Raw genomic sequence first — 16,417 nt, 5'->3', positions numbered from 1 at the left:
TAGTTCTCAAGTCATGTTTATTGACTTTGTTTCTCATTTTATGTTTTGCCTTGCCCTGTGTATTCCCGTCTGCCAATCGCCTGACCTTTTGCATATTTTTGGACCACGCTTTGGATTGCCGTTTTGGATTTGTCTGCCTGCCTCTCTCTCTAATAAACGTCTTTAACTGCACTTGCTAACTGTCCTAACCTCCATTACATAATTTACGTGACAATATTCATTTGATACTTAGAAACTTTTCATTTCATTATTTTATTTGAACTAATCGTAGCTTCACAGAATATTTTAGAACTTCTTTAGTATGCTTTAGTGCCTAAGACCTTTGCACAGTCATTATACCATTACACTTTCCAGGTTTGATGGCAAATGGCTAACAAGTGCCATTTTATGTCAAACGGATAAAGAAAAAAACCATGAAATCGTGTGCTGTTATAGCAAACTAATACACAACAAGGTATTCCTGAAGTGGATTATTTTTCAATAACAGCATATCCGAAAGTGTTTTATTCCTCTTGTACCACAGCAACTTGCCAGTGATGAATTTTTTTAAAAAATGTTGTACTTTTTTTAAAAATCAATTTATAGTTACATTTATTATTGTGGAACATCTATAAGGCAAGTTAGTTCCTATTATCACTTACATTATGGCAGCTATAAACAGTCATTCCCTCACCAGCCTCTCTTTTGTTCTCTGTCTTAAAGGTAATATATGGAATTAAATGAGTTTTCAACACAGCTTTTTATGTTATTGAGAAACCGGAACGTGTAAACGCTCTTTGTCCTGAAAACTTTCTCATGCCACAGAACTTACTGACAGTTCCAATGCATCTGACACTGGAGACGAGCTACACAAAATGTTAAATAAACTTCTCCTTACAGAACTTCTCCTCGCAAGAACAATTATGTTTTTCATTTTTAAATAGCAACACATTTGTTTATCCATTTATTATTAGATATAGATCGTGCACTACAAGTGATGGAATGTTAACCAAGACCTTCTGACCAATCAGATTCAAGAATTCAACAGTGCTCTGATATAAAAACTGTGTGGTATTTAAATAACGTGTGGTCCTTGAGCAAGTCTACATGTCCTGCATCTCAGTATAAATCTCTCTCTCTCTCTTTCTCTCTCTCTGGTGTTACATCCCTGCTGTCTGCCAGAATTCTGCCACTCCTGTGTTTACGCTCCAAAACAATCTCATTCTCCCCACAGCTGTTGTTTTCTCACTTCTAGTTTTACTCTTTGCTTTTTCATACCTGGCTTCTGTTTTTATTCCAGTGACCCAAATGTAACATTACACAACCTTAGCCGTTCCTTCACTGAGCCACGCTAATCTGCTGTGTTGTTTGTTAATATTTGGCATATGCGTATAGCCTCTTTCACGCACACACACACTCTGACACGCACACATGTGCAGTGGCTCTGAAACCAACTACTGCATCATGGAATCTGTTTCTTTCAAACCAACCCTAGATATTTTAAAATTGTGTCTATGATAGCTTGTGTGAAATTTACACAAATTCTGTCCTGGTAATCAAGATTGAACCTGGTTCTTTCATCCAGCAAACTGACAAAAATATGAGCTAGTCCTTACTGTCAATCTAATTCTTCTATGCTCTAAGAATATTCTTCTTTAATTAATGTTAGCAGTTCAGATCTTATATAAGACACATGGTGCACACATTTTTCTCTAGAGTAACATGTTTATGATCAGGCCAGAAAGGGTGAGACTATTTTTACACCAGGGGGTTATTTTTACATTGATGCCCTCTCACACTCAGCAACACAAATGCTGATTGGTCCATATATTAACAGCTGTAACATTATTTAGTGATAGAAATGTGAACTCAGAATTTTCCCTAATGAACTGTTAAATATAATCAACGGGAGAATTGTAAATAAATAAATAAATAAATAAATAAATAAATAAATCAAGGGTGATGAACAAGTTAGTTAACTTACTAGTTTATCTATGTAGAGTAATCTAAATAATGCAATGTAACGTAATTAAGTTGTAAATTAAATATACTGTGCGCTTTAAAAAAACAAAAAAACAACAGCTTTACCTGGATCATATATAGGGTCGTGTCCCCATATAAAGGGTCGTGTCCCAATGTTGAGGAAATACCAATCTGCCCTACCAATCAATTCCTTTTTAATATATTTCTGTTTGTTAAGGAAAATAGGTGTGTGCCCCCCCTCCAATTGTACACTTGGTTGCGCCCACACTCAACGCAAGTTCATTGATATATTTTAGCAGCTCAGTCTGTAAGAAATGGAGACAGCAGCCAAGCGTAGAAACGTGCAGCAGAACATACGAGCTTTTTTTCAGACAGTAAGTAACTAGATACCTAAATAGTAGGTTACACTAGTTACCTAAATAATTACCTAGTTACTAGTTACCTAAATAGTAGGTAACCTTAGCTTAGTATAGAAGGCATCATACTATGGCTTGGTTTGTTCTTAAGAACGTCAATTAACTTTTGATATTTGCACACCCAGGAAGTGGGCTAGGCTAACGTCCATTCCAGTTTTTGACCATTAACGTTACATTCACTTGCATATCCTCCCGCCGAGTTCGTTGTGAACCCTCACGCTGTGACAGACTGTTATAAATGTGAGTGAAAGTTAGGAAAGTTGCACAGCATTTCATTCCCTTACCCTACATTTGGGCTAAGGACAACTAAGTGGACCCCCCCCCCCCCCCCCCAATGTCCACAATGTTACGCCCTTGCTTGTACCCCATATATTCCTCCTCAAACCGAGCCCTGCATACACTAAAATTGCTGAGATAATTGCTGAGAAAATTCTTTCAAATAAATGGTAAACAACTAAATACATAATAATACATACAGAAACGTAAAAACACACTTCTGGTGATTTGTTTTTATTCTAATCGAATGTATTCAAATTCCTCATCTTGGTTAGAAATAACCTCGAATAACCTGAACAACTCAGAGATAAGGATAAAAAATGACTCTAGTGGTCTTAATAATGGTCTTAATGTGGCAATTTTTGTACAGTTAAAGCATCCCAGCACATCAAATAACGCAACAGTATGTAGTCCAATTAATCTTTGTTCTGTTATATATTGACGTATGTATCCATAAGTTTACATTTTATGGCATTTGGCAGACATCCTTATCCAGATCGACTTACATTTATCACATTTATACATCTGAGCAGTGGAGGGTTGAGGACCTTCAGAAGTCAGAAGTCCAACTTCTTAACCACTGAGCAATTTTTAGAGTGTAAAATCAAACTGATGAATTCATACCCATGGAAACACACCATCCGTTTTTCAATTATGAGTTCTTCAGCAGTGGAAAGAAAGGAAAGTACTGAAAAAAAAAACAAAATCAGGTGGTTACTAAAACAGAATATTTTGTATACGTAATACATATCAATGCATTATTAGAGAGCAGCTTTGTCAAATCAATAGGCCTGATCGGTGTGGAACTCTAATCAGGTCATATACCAAAGTATAATTTTAGGTTAGCAAAAACATAAAAAACAGTTCTAGGGACATAGTTTGTAGGAATGGTACATTCAATCTATTAAGTTTTCTTGGTGTCCTAGAAATATTTTTACATAACCTGTATAAACACTGTTATAATACACTGCTGTAAAATTTCATTTTTGTCTAACTGGGAATGTTGTGTGAGCAAACAATTATTACAGCAGGTGTTTTTTTTTTTAGAACATTGTAGGAACGTTATTTCTTAGAACCTTTCGGATACTCACTGAACCTTGTAATAATGTTTTCTGCTAGCTGGGTGTTCCAGTGGAAATCAACGGTAAAGCCAAACATTGGACGATAGTTACCCTTCCCCTTTTCAGCACTCGGTTGTCAGAGCATTGGAAGGACAAGTGCATTACCCGAAGTCCTTCCAGAATACCGTCATTCACATGAAGAGGAACCTGCACGTCCCTGACCTTAATCGAGCAGTGTTTTTAGCCTGAGACCGAAATGGTTGGACCACTGTCACTGGATCTGTGGAGGCATCAGATGCATTGAGGGTAATCCTGCTTGATATCAAGGCTAGTGAGAGGTCTGACATTAGAGTAAGTGCTGAAAGGGGTTTGAGACTTGGTAAGTGTTAGACTGACGTGTACACACAACCACGCATGCATGCAACACGGACATGTGCCATGTGATGATGGGTCACTAAACAAATGTTGTGTGCTCGTGACCTTGCATAATGGTGTTTGGCAACTCTGCATAGTCATGTACATACTAGCTAACTGGATACCCAGGGATTTCCTGTCTTTAGCAATGATAAGTAGCATGGGAACGTCATCGTCTATGCTGTAGTTAAGGACAGGAGTATTTTGTTGTCCTGTAATTTCACAGTTGGTGGAAATGATATCTTAACAGTCTAAAGGTCAAGCCACCAAGTCAGTGTGCACTGAATATAACAATATAACATTTATACAAATGCACACCAAGCCTGATTATATTTGATAACTCATAAACTAAATAATCATAAATACATTTTGGAGCATTACCTAATAAGGAAAAAATAGGCCTGTGTTGGTATTAATGAAAATTATTTTGGGAAAAATAACAAAGGTTATGGTTAAATATATGGTGGGTAGGCAGAATGTGGATTTAGTTCATATCTTTATTAAGCGTTTTATCCTGGTCAGGGTCAAGGGAGATCTGGAGCCTATCCTAGGAACACTTGGGAACACACCCTGTATAGGCTGCTGGTCCATCACAGAGCACCATGCACACAGACATTTAAGGGCAATTTAGCATAACCAATTCATGTACCAGCATGTTTTTGTGAGGTGTGAGGAAACCGGAGAACCAATGAGAAACTTCACACAAAAAGTATCCCAAACTATGGACCATGGAGATGTTCTACCGTACTACCCATGTGGATTTAATGTACAATTTGGAATTTTATTTTCCACTTTTACAGCCCTATAATGTATATAATGATGCAGTGACGTGTATATATATTGGTACAATCTTCCGTTAGTGAGTTGGTCATTATAAATGCTGTGTGAAAAGGTAGGGATCTAGTCTATTCAAAGATGCATTTTATGAAGAATTCGTTTTCATAGAGTGTTCGTTGGGATTGTGCATTCGTATGGGTCAGGAACTCGTCTGCTATTTATCTAAAGTGTTAAGCCAGTAAGTATGCATGGCCACTTTCAGATGTGAAACGGGCCGTAAAATAACAACATAAGAAATGTACAAGAATGAATCTGTAAAATAAATAAATAAATAAAAATCATTCAACAGTGGCATTTCTTGCTTCTTACATCTACCATACTTTTAATCATTTCCAAAATGAAACACCCGCATTCAACCACTGATATGATACACTGAGGGAACAACTGAGATATCAGCACTAACTAAAGTATCTTCAGTGTAACTAAGGATGCAACCACTTTGGAGTCTCTCACACTTAGTCTGATATATAATTTTGTATAGAGTAGATTACGAGTGATTCCAGTCCTTCAGTGATTTAATCATGGGCTCTGTGAGCAATAAGGCATGGGGAATGATCAATAGTTATTAATAGGGGAAAAACTATGGGCAAATGATGGGGTTGTATTAAGCAGAGTTACTGTTACCACCATGATGCTGATTAGTTACCTATAACAGAACACTTTGTCCAGTTTATACATTTGTAGTTACATTTAATGTTTTGCACCACTGTTGTCCTTGTCAGCTTTCATGTTACATATAAACTTAAAGTGCAAAGTTCCTTGTCCATAGACTTCCCATGTGTCATGTTAAGCAGGTTAGGACGGATGCAATAGCAGTTAGGAGCTGTAATGAAGATTATAATATCCAGAGGGCAAGGCAAAAGACATAAACAAAGACAGTGGTTAGGTGGTCAGGCAAACAGGTTAGAGCAGGTAGGGCAGAAATCAAGGTCAAAGGAGTAAACAGAGTTAAAAACCAGGCTAACAAACACTAGATAAAGGCTTGGTATACAACAGAGAAAAGATCAACTGAGTGTATTACTTCACAAAGACATTGTGTATGAGAGTCTCTTTTATGTGTGGTATGATTGTGAGTGTAATTGGGAACAGGTGTCTCTGATTAGTTCTCAGAAGAAGGTGCCGTAGTTGGCTATGTTTGTAGTTTGTGGTGTCCATCCATCCATCCATCCATCTTCTACCGCTTACTGCTTTTCAGGGTCACGGGGAACCTGGAGCCTATCCCAGGGAGCATCGGGCACAAGGCGGGGTACACCCTGGCCAGTCCGTCGCAGGGCACAATCACATACACACTCACACACCCATTCCTACACTACGAACACTTTGGACATGCCAATCAGCCTACCATGCATATCTTTGGACTGGGGGAGGAAACCGGAGTACCCGGAGGAAACCCCCACAGCACGGGGAGAACATGCAAACTCCACACACACAGGGACACGGTGCGAATCGAACCCCGGACCCTGGAGGTGTGAGGCGAACGTGCTAAAGTTTGTGGTGTATTCTGGGAAATGGAGTCGTGAGTTTGCCATGACATGACACCATGGAGGAAACACTTGGAAAGTTACAGATTTACCTCTGACTCAAAGTGCTGACACTGAAGACTCCATCCAAAAATGCTAATTACATAAATGTTTCCTTTACCATACTAATGATTAGACGTTTTTCTTTGTTCAATATCAGTAGATGTCCTATCCATTTATTATTAGTCCTAGGGTTATGTGAAGCGTCCACCAACAAACCCCTGTTAATTTAGAAATGACAACATATTAGAACAAGTGCATTAATACAAACCTGTCATTTGTAGTTGGCACTGCTATTAGAGGTGCTCTGTGAAAAGCTCTGTGGTATAAATAACAATAATAAGCTTTACAATAAAAAAAAAAAGAAGTCAGACAAGCTAGTTGATGTGTTTGCCATCATTTCTGTTCTCTTTGTTCATTCAATCTGTGGCAGAAGAATTTGAACAGAGTCTATTTCAGCGCTTCTTGTCATTATCTTTTTGAAAGAAAGCTGGTTATATAACAAAAGGATAACTGTTGGGAGATGAGATTAGCTCTGGCAGCTACTACTGCAACCAAACAACTGTTGAGCTAAACGTATCCTGATTTTATCTCGCAACCAAAAGCACAGCTAGCTCCAGCAGACAGAAAAAGCTCTTCCCATTGTTCCCAACATTCCTGACCTTCACAGCTCCAATCACTGATGCAGCAAACACACCCACACTGATGGGTTGTAGGATTACATCTATCCCAGGCGTAGCCCATGGCTTCCACACCACGCAAACGAAACTCAGCCAAAATTTACTGCCCAGTACCCTGCCATTGGACCACTGGAATCGAGTTTCGAGTTATTAATAGACTGCTTTACTCGCTACAAGAACATGGTCAGACCCAATTAGCATTATGCTCCACCACCCAGCCTCCCCAGCCACCTGATGGTTTTGATATTCCTGGTGATTGTTTGTTCCATGTGCCAAGTACCATGACTGGCAAATGGACCAGGAAATAGAAGCTGATTGCACAGCACCTGTAAAAAAAAAAAAAAAAAAAAAAAAAAAAACAAGAAGTTTGAACCATGTATTATTAGCACTAGTTTTATTTGAAACATCCTTAGCAGAAATTACAACTCATCGTTGAAACTCATAGTGCTCTTGACCAACTCGTAATATAATGCAAAAAAAAAAAGAGGCTAAAGTGCATAGGTAATGAAACTAAAAATGGCTAACACCCATTCAGCACGCGATCACACTGAAACAGAACTGCCACCTAAAAAAAGCTTCCATCTAAAAACAACCATCTGTAGGCTGTGTGGAGTGGGATATATTTAGGAAGAACTTGAAACCATTTTCTATGGGAAGCTCACACATTGTCATGACTCAGAGAGGACAGAGAGTGACAGCTGGAATTTCACTGCCTTTCACATTGATCTAGAAGGAATGATTTTTGCATATATGGCCATCACATGGGTCTGCTAAGGATGTTAAGTCATGAATGAATGCTCTTACAGTAAGTTGCATGATTAGAATAGATGAATTAAAGTTCTTAGTTGATATATATCCCTTTTATTTCCTGTGGGAGAAACCACTACTGAACTGTACAACCAATTTTTTTTTTTTTTTTTTTTGTCCAACAGCAGTTCCATTTCATGTTGAACCAGACATGACTTTGCAATTGTGCAATCTTGTGGTCAATTTGCCAGGCAATGCAGTCCTCACCACACACAAACACATTCCCTGGACTACACTAACCACATGTTATTGCTGCGGGAATGTTGGTGTCATTGCTTTTGTTTATAGAAAGTACAAAAAAAAAAAAAAAAAAACCCACACAAACAAGTGAGATTTGATTTGAAATGTGGGCCCTCAATATCGAGTAAGGCTGTGTCATGGTCTAAAATAAGGCTTGAGGGTGGCCTAGATCAAATTAACACGATGATCTAGCTCCATTATCGTCATCTTGATGGTTCTGCTGATGGTGATGGCCTTTCTCTAATGGCTTCCCTGCATGTTGACTGGTGTGTGTTATGCGTTACAGGAGGTTAGATAGTGCAGCTTCAGAGCACTAGGCTAAAGCCCAAACCACATGTTTGCGTAAGTCCATATGAAGATCAGGGTGGAACCGTGCACAGCAGCCTTTGCAAGGCAATTATTTCCTTTTTATTTTATTTTTTTTTGCCAGCACTAATTCTATCAATATTTGATCTAAATGAAGAAGGATGATGGTGATGCTAATATCATTTCCTGTGCTATTTATGGAATTTTCCACTTTCCATTTGCGGCTACAGCAGACACACAAAGGGCCTGAGATATTTCAGTCACACATCTGCTACACAAGAAATTCTCTAAGCATGTTTTGAATTTTTAGCATCTTACTTGGACCTTTTGGAGAAAGTGATATAATAGTGTGCTGCCATAATACACAGAAAGCACACACACACACTCAAGTGTATATCATTCAATAAAGTCTAATAATGTCATATTTAATACTTCGAATTTAATCATTCATATAAGTAAGGAATGTAACACAATGTGGCATGCTATTATGGGAAAATAATCAACAGTGGGGTGGTGTGATGTGGTCCGACACAACGTGGGGTCACTGTTAGTACCCTGAAGTTGATGATATTCCAATAATAGCACAAAGGGTTTCATTCATTTTATACCACAGCAATTTGACAATGCTAACTTATTTATTTATTTATTTATTTATTTTAATTTGTTAACAAACTGCATCACAAATAATCATTATTATCAATTTATCGTGACATTTAATGTCATGGAACGTCCGCCAAACAAGTTCCTTCCTGTAATCACTTATAGCACCTATAAAAGGTTCACCAGCCACTCTTTTTCACTCTCTTGAAGATAACATGACGAAGAAATGCAGCTTGTCACGTCACTAAGAAACTAGAGACCGCAAACTCCTGTCCTGACGACTTTCCTTTCCTGTGTTTGAAAAACCAATGTTATATCTTTACATCTAAGTTTCTTTCCATAAATATTATATAAACATCTCCTCACAGAAAACCTAACCACATAAACAATGGCATATGTTTAAAAAAAAATAAAGAAAAAAAAAACTATTTTATGTATAGTGTCCACAATACCATTCCCTGTGTAAGTTGTAACTATAGAAACAACAACGTTAGAACAACCATATTAATATAAACTTGTGATTTGCAGCTGCACTACTGTCAGTACTGCTGTTCTAGGAAATTAATCAATTACTAGAAAATCAATCAATTAACCTTCTGACCCCGTGCTGCGGGGGTTTCCTCCGGGTACTCCGGTTTCCTCCCCCCTTCCAAAGACATGCATGGTAGGCTGATTGGCGTGTCCGTAGTGCATGAATGGGTACGTGAATGTATTTGTGATTGTGCCCTGTGATGGATTGGCACCCTGTCCATGTCGTACCCTGCCTCGTGCCCGATGCTCCCTGGGATAGGCTCCAGGTTTCCTGGTGACCCTGAAGGAAGGATAAGCGGTATAGAAGATGGATGGATGGATGGATGGATGGATGGATAACCTTCTGACGCATCAGTATCCAGAATTTAACAGTATAAGCAGTGGCAGGTCGCGGTATCTTTAACAACATGTTCAAGTGGCTATGGTTATCAAACATCAAAGCCATCAAGCAGATTATATCCACACTTAGTTTCTTTATCTGAGGTCTTTAACGTCCTGGATTAGCACCTCATAATGTATCTAATGTCACAGCTGTTTCATGTAAACAATATTATTGCTATAACAAGAGTGGTTATTTCAGACAAGAGTATTTCAGTAGGCCAGATGGATGGAAACATATCGCATTATTCCCTATGTACAATCAGCATCTCATTGACCTTATCCAGGATTACTTGAGAGCTTATTAGGAAAGAGTGTGTTGGCATTTGTTTCTGACGTTTTGGCAGCTTATGGGTCAGATGATATATTTATACAGAGCAGTGGAATATATCTATGAGATTAGAACTGCAGGTATAGCTCACGATCATAGATTTTGGTTGGGAAGGACAACCTTAAATATCGCCTCAAACAAAATGAAGTCGAATCACACTTGACTTATGGTATAGGCTATTATCTAGTGACTTGTGAGAATATTTCCCATAATCAGCACTTGATCGTTGATAATACTTGAAGGAACTCGAAGGAACAAAGTAACTATGTGCACCAGTTTTCAACAAGAGAATAGAAAGATGTAGTCTGGTATAAAAGTCACCACCCCAATGCAGACGAATAGCCTAATAAAAAGTCAACAAACAAATGTCCTTATTTGATCAAACTGTTTAACGTCAAAGAAATTTAGCTAGGCAAGCTTTCACATGTGCAATCTTTCCAATCAGAACTTTATTGAGAAATTATATGTCATATGTCCAAAGACACATTAACAGCGTAGATAGTTAAGTAGCTAGCTCCTTAACAATGTAGATTGAACTTGTTAAATCTTTCTAATCAGGTAAAGGACTGAAACCTGGTTTTAATAGTTTTCATTTTGATAATGTATGTTCATATGGATTAAAAAAAACAACAACAGAATATTTATGTGTGATAGAGTAGATGTGGTTCCCGTTGCCATTGTGAGTGTGTGAAATGAACACAGAAGATGTAATATCATTAACCGTCCTGTCCGCTGTTCCTCCCACAAACATTATGTTCGTATTATGCGAGCGTGGGGCAGCATGCATCCTTCCCCAATAGGCCTCTATGGTATACTAGCTAATATCATGAATAGCTTCCACCCTGACTTCCAATGCAGTTAGATTTTGAGATTTGTTTTTTTTTAGATATGAATATGTTTTCGATGGCCCCAAGGAAAGATAAAACTTGCTTTCATTCATGTGTGAGACCAAGCCCTCTTTCCCAAAGCTGCCTGGTATAAAAGGGCACGGCTGGGGAACATTTGTCAAAGTTTGAAGCCTGGTGTGGAGCTCAGGTTTCCTGCCAGAAACAGTTGCCCAAGGTCTCCTCTATTCTCCCGTCCATTTTGACTGGCTGTTAATGTAGCCAGGTCAAGGTCATGCGCCTTTTCCAGCTTCTGTCTATCAGAGTTAATTCTGGCCATGAGTGACGGTGAAATGATGTGCATTTGGAAGAAGGCATAGACAACAAGAAAAAGCAGGACACCAGATTTACTTTCAGTTGTTCATTAGGGAGCTTTTGTGTGGAAAGTAGGGGTATAATGACACTATCTCCATCTGTATCTGTATTCAACTTTAAACCCAAAGTGGGTATGGCCTAAACCAGAAGTTTTTTTTTGTTGTTGTTGTTAACAAACCCTACCACTATGCCATTGGAAACATTACAAAACACTGAGGAATTAAACACAATGTTCTAGTGGAATGTACCTGGACAGTCTTCAGCTACAAAATAGCCATGGCCATTTTTATTAGGTCGATTCTGGAACGTCAAGTGTAAAAATTGTCCAGGTATTGTCTTGCTTCATTCATGATTTACCGGTATATCATAGTTTTATGTCAGAACCATATTTATGTTCACTAGATTTGATTTAATGCTGTGAAACTGTACAGATGGAAGAAAGTACTAAAAGTTGTTAGTTAGAAAGAAGGTCTGTTATGGAAACTTACAAAGCAGGATCCTCAGTTTTGATCCTCAGGAAAGATTCTATTTTAGTATTTTAAGTAGATTGTATTGATGTTAGTTTTCACTTTTTCCACTGAAACAACTCCAATGATTATAGCTTATTGGTTTCCCATTACCATTCCCCAGGAGTTTGGCTACATGGTTGGCACAACGTGGCAACTACCCCCAGGAAAAACCCTGCCTCCCCCAATCAATGTCCCATCTCTGGCCTCTCTGGCCATCTCTGGGAGGATAATTCAGGCAGAACTCATTAATAATACCACTCTGTCTTCCTACCTCCATAAAACATGGCAGTAGGTGGACTTGCTATGCTAAATTGCTCCTATGTGTGAATTTGTGTGTATGTGTAATGTGCGTGGTGCTCTACAATGGACTGTCCTGTCTAGGGTGTATTTCCACTTCATGCCCGTTGAATAGGCTCTGGATCCACTACAACCTTCACAAAGCACTGACTGAAGATCAGCGAATGACTCTAATAAGGTAATATATATGTGCCTCTTTGTGTCCATACATTTTTGCACCAATAAACAAGTCAGATATTCTCCAACTACAGTCTCGTCCTATACATAAATACATGCTGCCACACCTTTGAGTGTTTGTGTATATGCTGAAATATACCAGGAATTGAACGTCACTAATCAAGCATTCCACTTTTTCACATTTGTCATGTCTTTCGCTTTTCCCCCCACTTGAATTGCATAACTAAGCCAACATTTTTCCATTTCTTGATCTTGCTTTAGACACTCTCTCCTTACCATAACAGCAGGACGACTCATGCTAAGGAACCAATAATGCTACCCCTTACACCATACAATGAACAGATGTAGAGGAAGGAAGTGGCAATCAGAGTCTCCACTCCAGTTTCTAGACATGTTTCCGAAGAGGAAAGTTGTATACAATAGTATAGCTGTGTGAGTACTACACTCCAGCATTCACCTCATCCACAGACGAGTCTAATTTGTGTTTAAGGCTAGACTTAGCCCTGTACTAATTTGCACTAGTAATGGTTATGTCTCACTTCCATTTTCCATCACACAATATAGTCAAAATATACACAATCAGGTCCATAAAGGAAAAATCCACCCTTAGCAATTTGTGTAATAACCTTGATAATTAATGTCATTTGTTAATTAATGTAATGTTACATTGCTTGTGTTTCCTCATTTGTAAGTCGCTTTGGATAAAAGCGTCTGCTAAATGAATAAATGTAAATGAATGTAATTTTCCAAGCATCTAAGATTTAATCTGTGATAAAATTCGGTGTTGACTTTTTTAGCTTAAACTTTTAAACTTTCAGCATGTTTGTGTATTAACGGTCTCCTACACTACCCTCGACTACCAGCTAATACTGGTACCAGTAGGACTCAGCCCTATCACTTCCAACTCTTCGTCATTGTGCTCATCATCTCATGCTAACTAGCCAAGCCGAGTCTCTGCCATAGCTCAGCGCAACTGCCTATGTCTGCATCGCATCCTGTAAGTTTGAGTCCGGCATTTGCACCAACCTCTCCACTACCTCTCTATTGGAGTTTGATATTAACATTATCATTAACATTAATATGACATTGAATGTGGCTGGAAAATGCTGAGTGACAAAACAAGCTCTTGCTCTTTTGTTTTTTTTTAGGAAACAACAGGAAAAAACAGTGCAACCTGACCGTTACTGTATGTTTGAGATTGTAGACATTTTTTCAGCTATAAAAAAAAACAAACCCGTTAGCATCTGTGACATCACCATGGCGTGCAATAAATGATCGCAATATTTCAATAGAACCATATTTAATGTGTTTCAAGGTGGAGATTTCTACACATGATCATACTGTACATTCTGCTGCCATTCTGGGAAACTCTGTCAACAATTTGGCAGCATGCTTCACATGCCTCATAGGAAGTGTGTGCCTTTCTCCTAGAATTGTACTTTGAGAATGAGAGATGATTAATCATATATTGTGTATTCAGCATGGTCCAGAAGTCTGAATCATCAAGAATCACAGAACAATTTTTTTTTTATTTTTTATTTTTTTACTAATATGTCCAATAAGACTTCACGAATATAAGTCTCATCATGTCAAGAATTATGATCTGACGTGATCTGCAAAAACTGAAAAGCTTACAGGTTGCATGGTCCGTGTGAAGCAGGAAACCACCTGATCCAGACAGACACAACAGTGGAGGGATCACAGCAGGTCTCCAAGTGTGGGACAGAGCAGTTCCCAGACTCACACTTCTTAGAGGGGTGTTTTCCGGTTATAGTTTAGAGAATGGATTGTTTTGTGGTTGTTTTGGTGAAGGAAGCCCCTCAGGCCTGCATTGTTTACTGTTGCTTCTGATCACAGCTGGTCAGAGAAGTTTAAAGGTCTAGTGAAGTTTTGAAGCTCTGGATTAAAAAAAAAAAAAAAAAGAGATGTCACTGAGGACAAATCGTGATTTACACGAGAGAGGCGACCTGACGTGCTTTACCCTTGCACTTGGTTCCTAAAACCACTTCCCTGAAAACTCAGTATAAAAATAGAATAATCAAACAGGCATGTTGTGGTTGGAGCACCTGCAGACCACCTGAGAAGCTTTTCTATTCCATACAGCTTTCATTAGTACGCACGATGATTTGTTGAATGAAACAAAGATTTTTTTGGCAAATTTGCATGATAAAACTCTGATAGATAGTGTCACGTGCAAGCTGACATTCTTCTTTCATGCAGTCAAGCACGAGTTCACTGGAAAATAAATGTAAATGAATTCGTGTAAAATGAATTCTTTGGAGTTTCTTTTAGCAGTCCTCTGAGAGATTGAACTCTTTACCGTTTACTCACCAAAAAAGGGTAAATTTAGCTTTCCTGTAAAACTGCCTTTATTCTAAAGCTCCAACGAGCTTGACAGGCTGCCTCCGATAAAGGGCCTTAAAGTTGAGGGTGGGGTGTGTGTAGAACAGCATAAACTCACCACCTGCTAATCTCTCTAAGGCACTTAACAATGCGCACAACTCTTCCTTTCAGGCAGGAAGTACTGCCCCAGCGTGCCTTTCCGGGCCACCGTGTTAAATTAATAATTCAATAAATAAATGGAATATTAAATGGTGTGACCGGAAAAGGGTGACGCTTGAATGTGTATTTTCCCACCAATGGGGCGGTCAAGCCCAATGTCATAGACTCCTAGTACACACTCACACTATAAACCTTTTCTGCAGTCATTACATCAGTGGAATGAGCTCACCACTGTCTTTAGAGCGCCACTGTTCACTGTTTGAGAGAGCAATGCATTTCTTTTTCTCTGTGAAACCCGAGATATCAAGCTACAAAGTGAAAGTCAGTGTGAACCATTTAAGTAAGGAATAAAACACAAGGTGTGCTGTTATAGGAAAATAATCAACGACTGGGTGCTGTGATGTTTGCATGGCTCAAGACAAAGTTGCTCCACCCCAAAGCTGATTTTCCGCCCAGTAACATCACATCCTGAAGTGTCTGTTCCTTTTGTACGACATCAATTTTCAAACGATTTCGGTTTTGAATTTATTATTGAATGACGCTTTATCATTTTAAACAATGATAGCTACATTTAATGTTGTGTAACGTCAACGAGACAAGTTCATAGCAGCAGCGGTCGTCCTCTGGATATGAAAAACAGACTTACAAAGAACATTCACTGTTCTGTCAAACTCATTATCCGTTGTGAATGATGTCACAAGCGTTCATGATTAAAGTAATTACACTTGTAGAAAATTTTGACCCCTTAAGGGTCCTTAGTCCCCCCCCCCCATCCCCCCCACATTGGGTAAACCTTACATTTTCCATGTACTGTAGAACTCCAAGTAGAATTGTTTTAGGCCATTATATACTGTATAGATCATTACAAATATATATTATACAGTATATTATTTCATTATTATACCACAGAGTGGTTGAATTCTCAAATCTGATTGGTCAGAAGGTGTTAAGAATGCTAAATTACCCACTGAGACATTAAAGAGTGTACCGGACCCTTACAGGTTCTAGGTATTACAAAGAACATAATTCCCAATAAGGTGGAGTTTTTACCAAATACTTAAGTAGTTAATACATATGCCATACACACTTTTAAAACAAAAGGATTCTTTAAGGGTTTGTATAGTCATATAAGTGTTCTTAGCTTCCCAAAAGAGCTCTACTTGGAATGGTTCTCCCAGAGGGACAACTCAATGGTCCGCACTTATACAGTGGTTTTTTTAACCTTAGCAGTTCTACAAAGGGCTTTACACTGGTTCTCATTCACCCATTCTCACACCAATGGTAGCAGAGCTGCCATGCAAGGTGCTAGCGTGCCATTAGGAGCAACTTAGCGTTCAGTGTCTTGCCCAAGGACACTTCGGTATGTGGGCTGGA

Source organism: Ictalurus furcatus, chromosome 13 (genome assembly GCF_023375685.1).
Source record: "Ictalurus furcatus strain D&B chromosome 13, Billie_1.0, whole genome shotgun sequence".
In the NCBI taxonomy this organism is placed as follows: Eukaryota; Metazoa; Chordata; class Actinopteri; order Siluriformes; family Ictaluridae; genus Ictalurus; species Ictalurus furcatus.
This window is presented reverse-complemented; position numbering follows the sequence as displayed.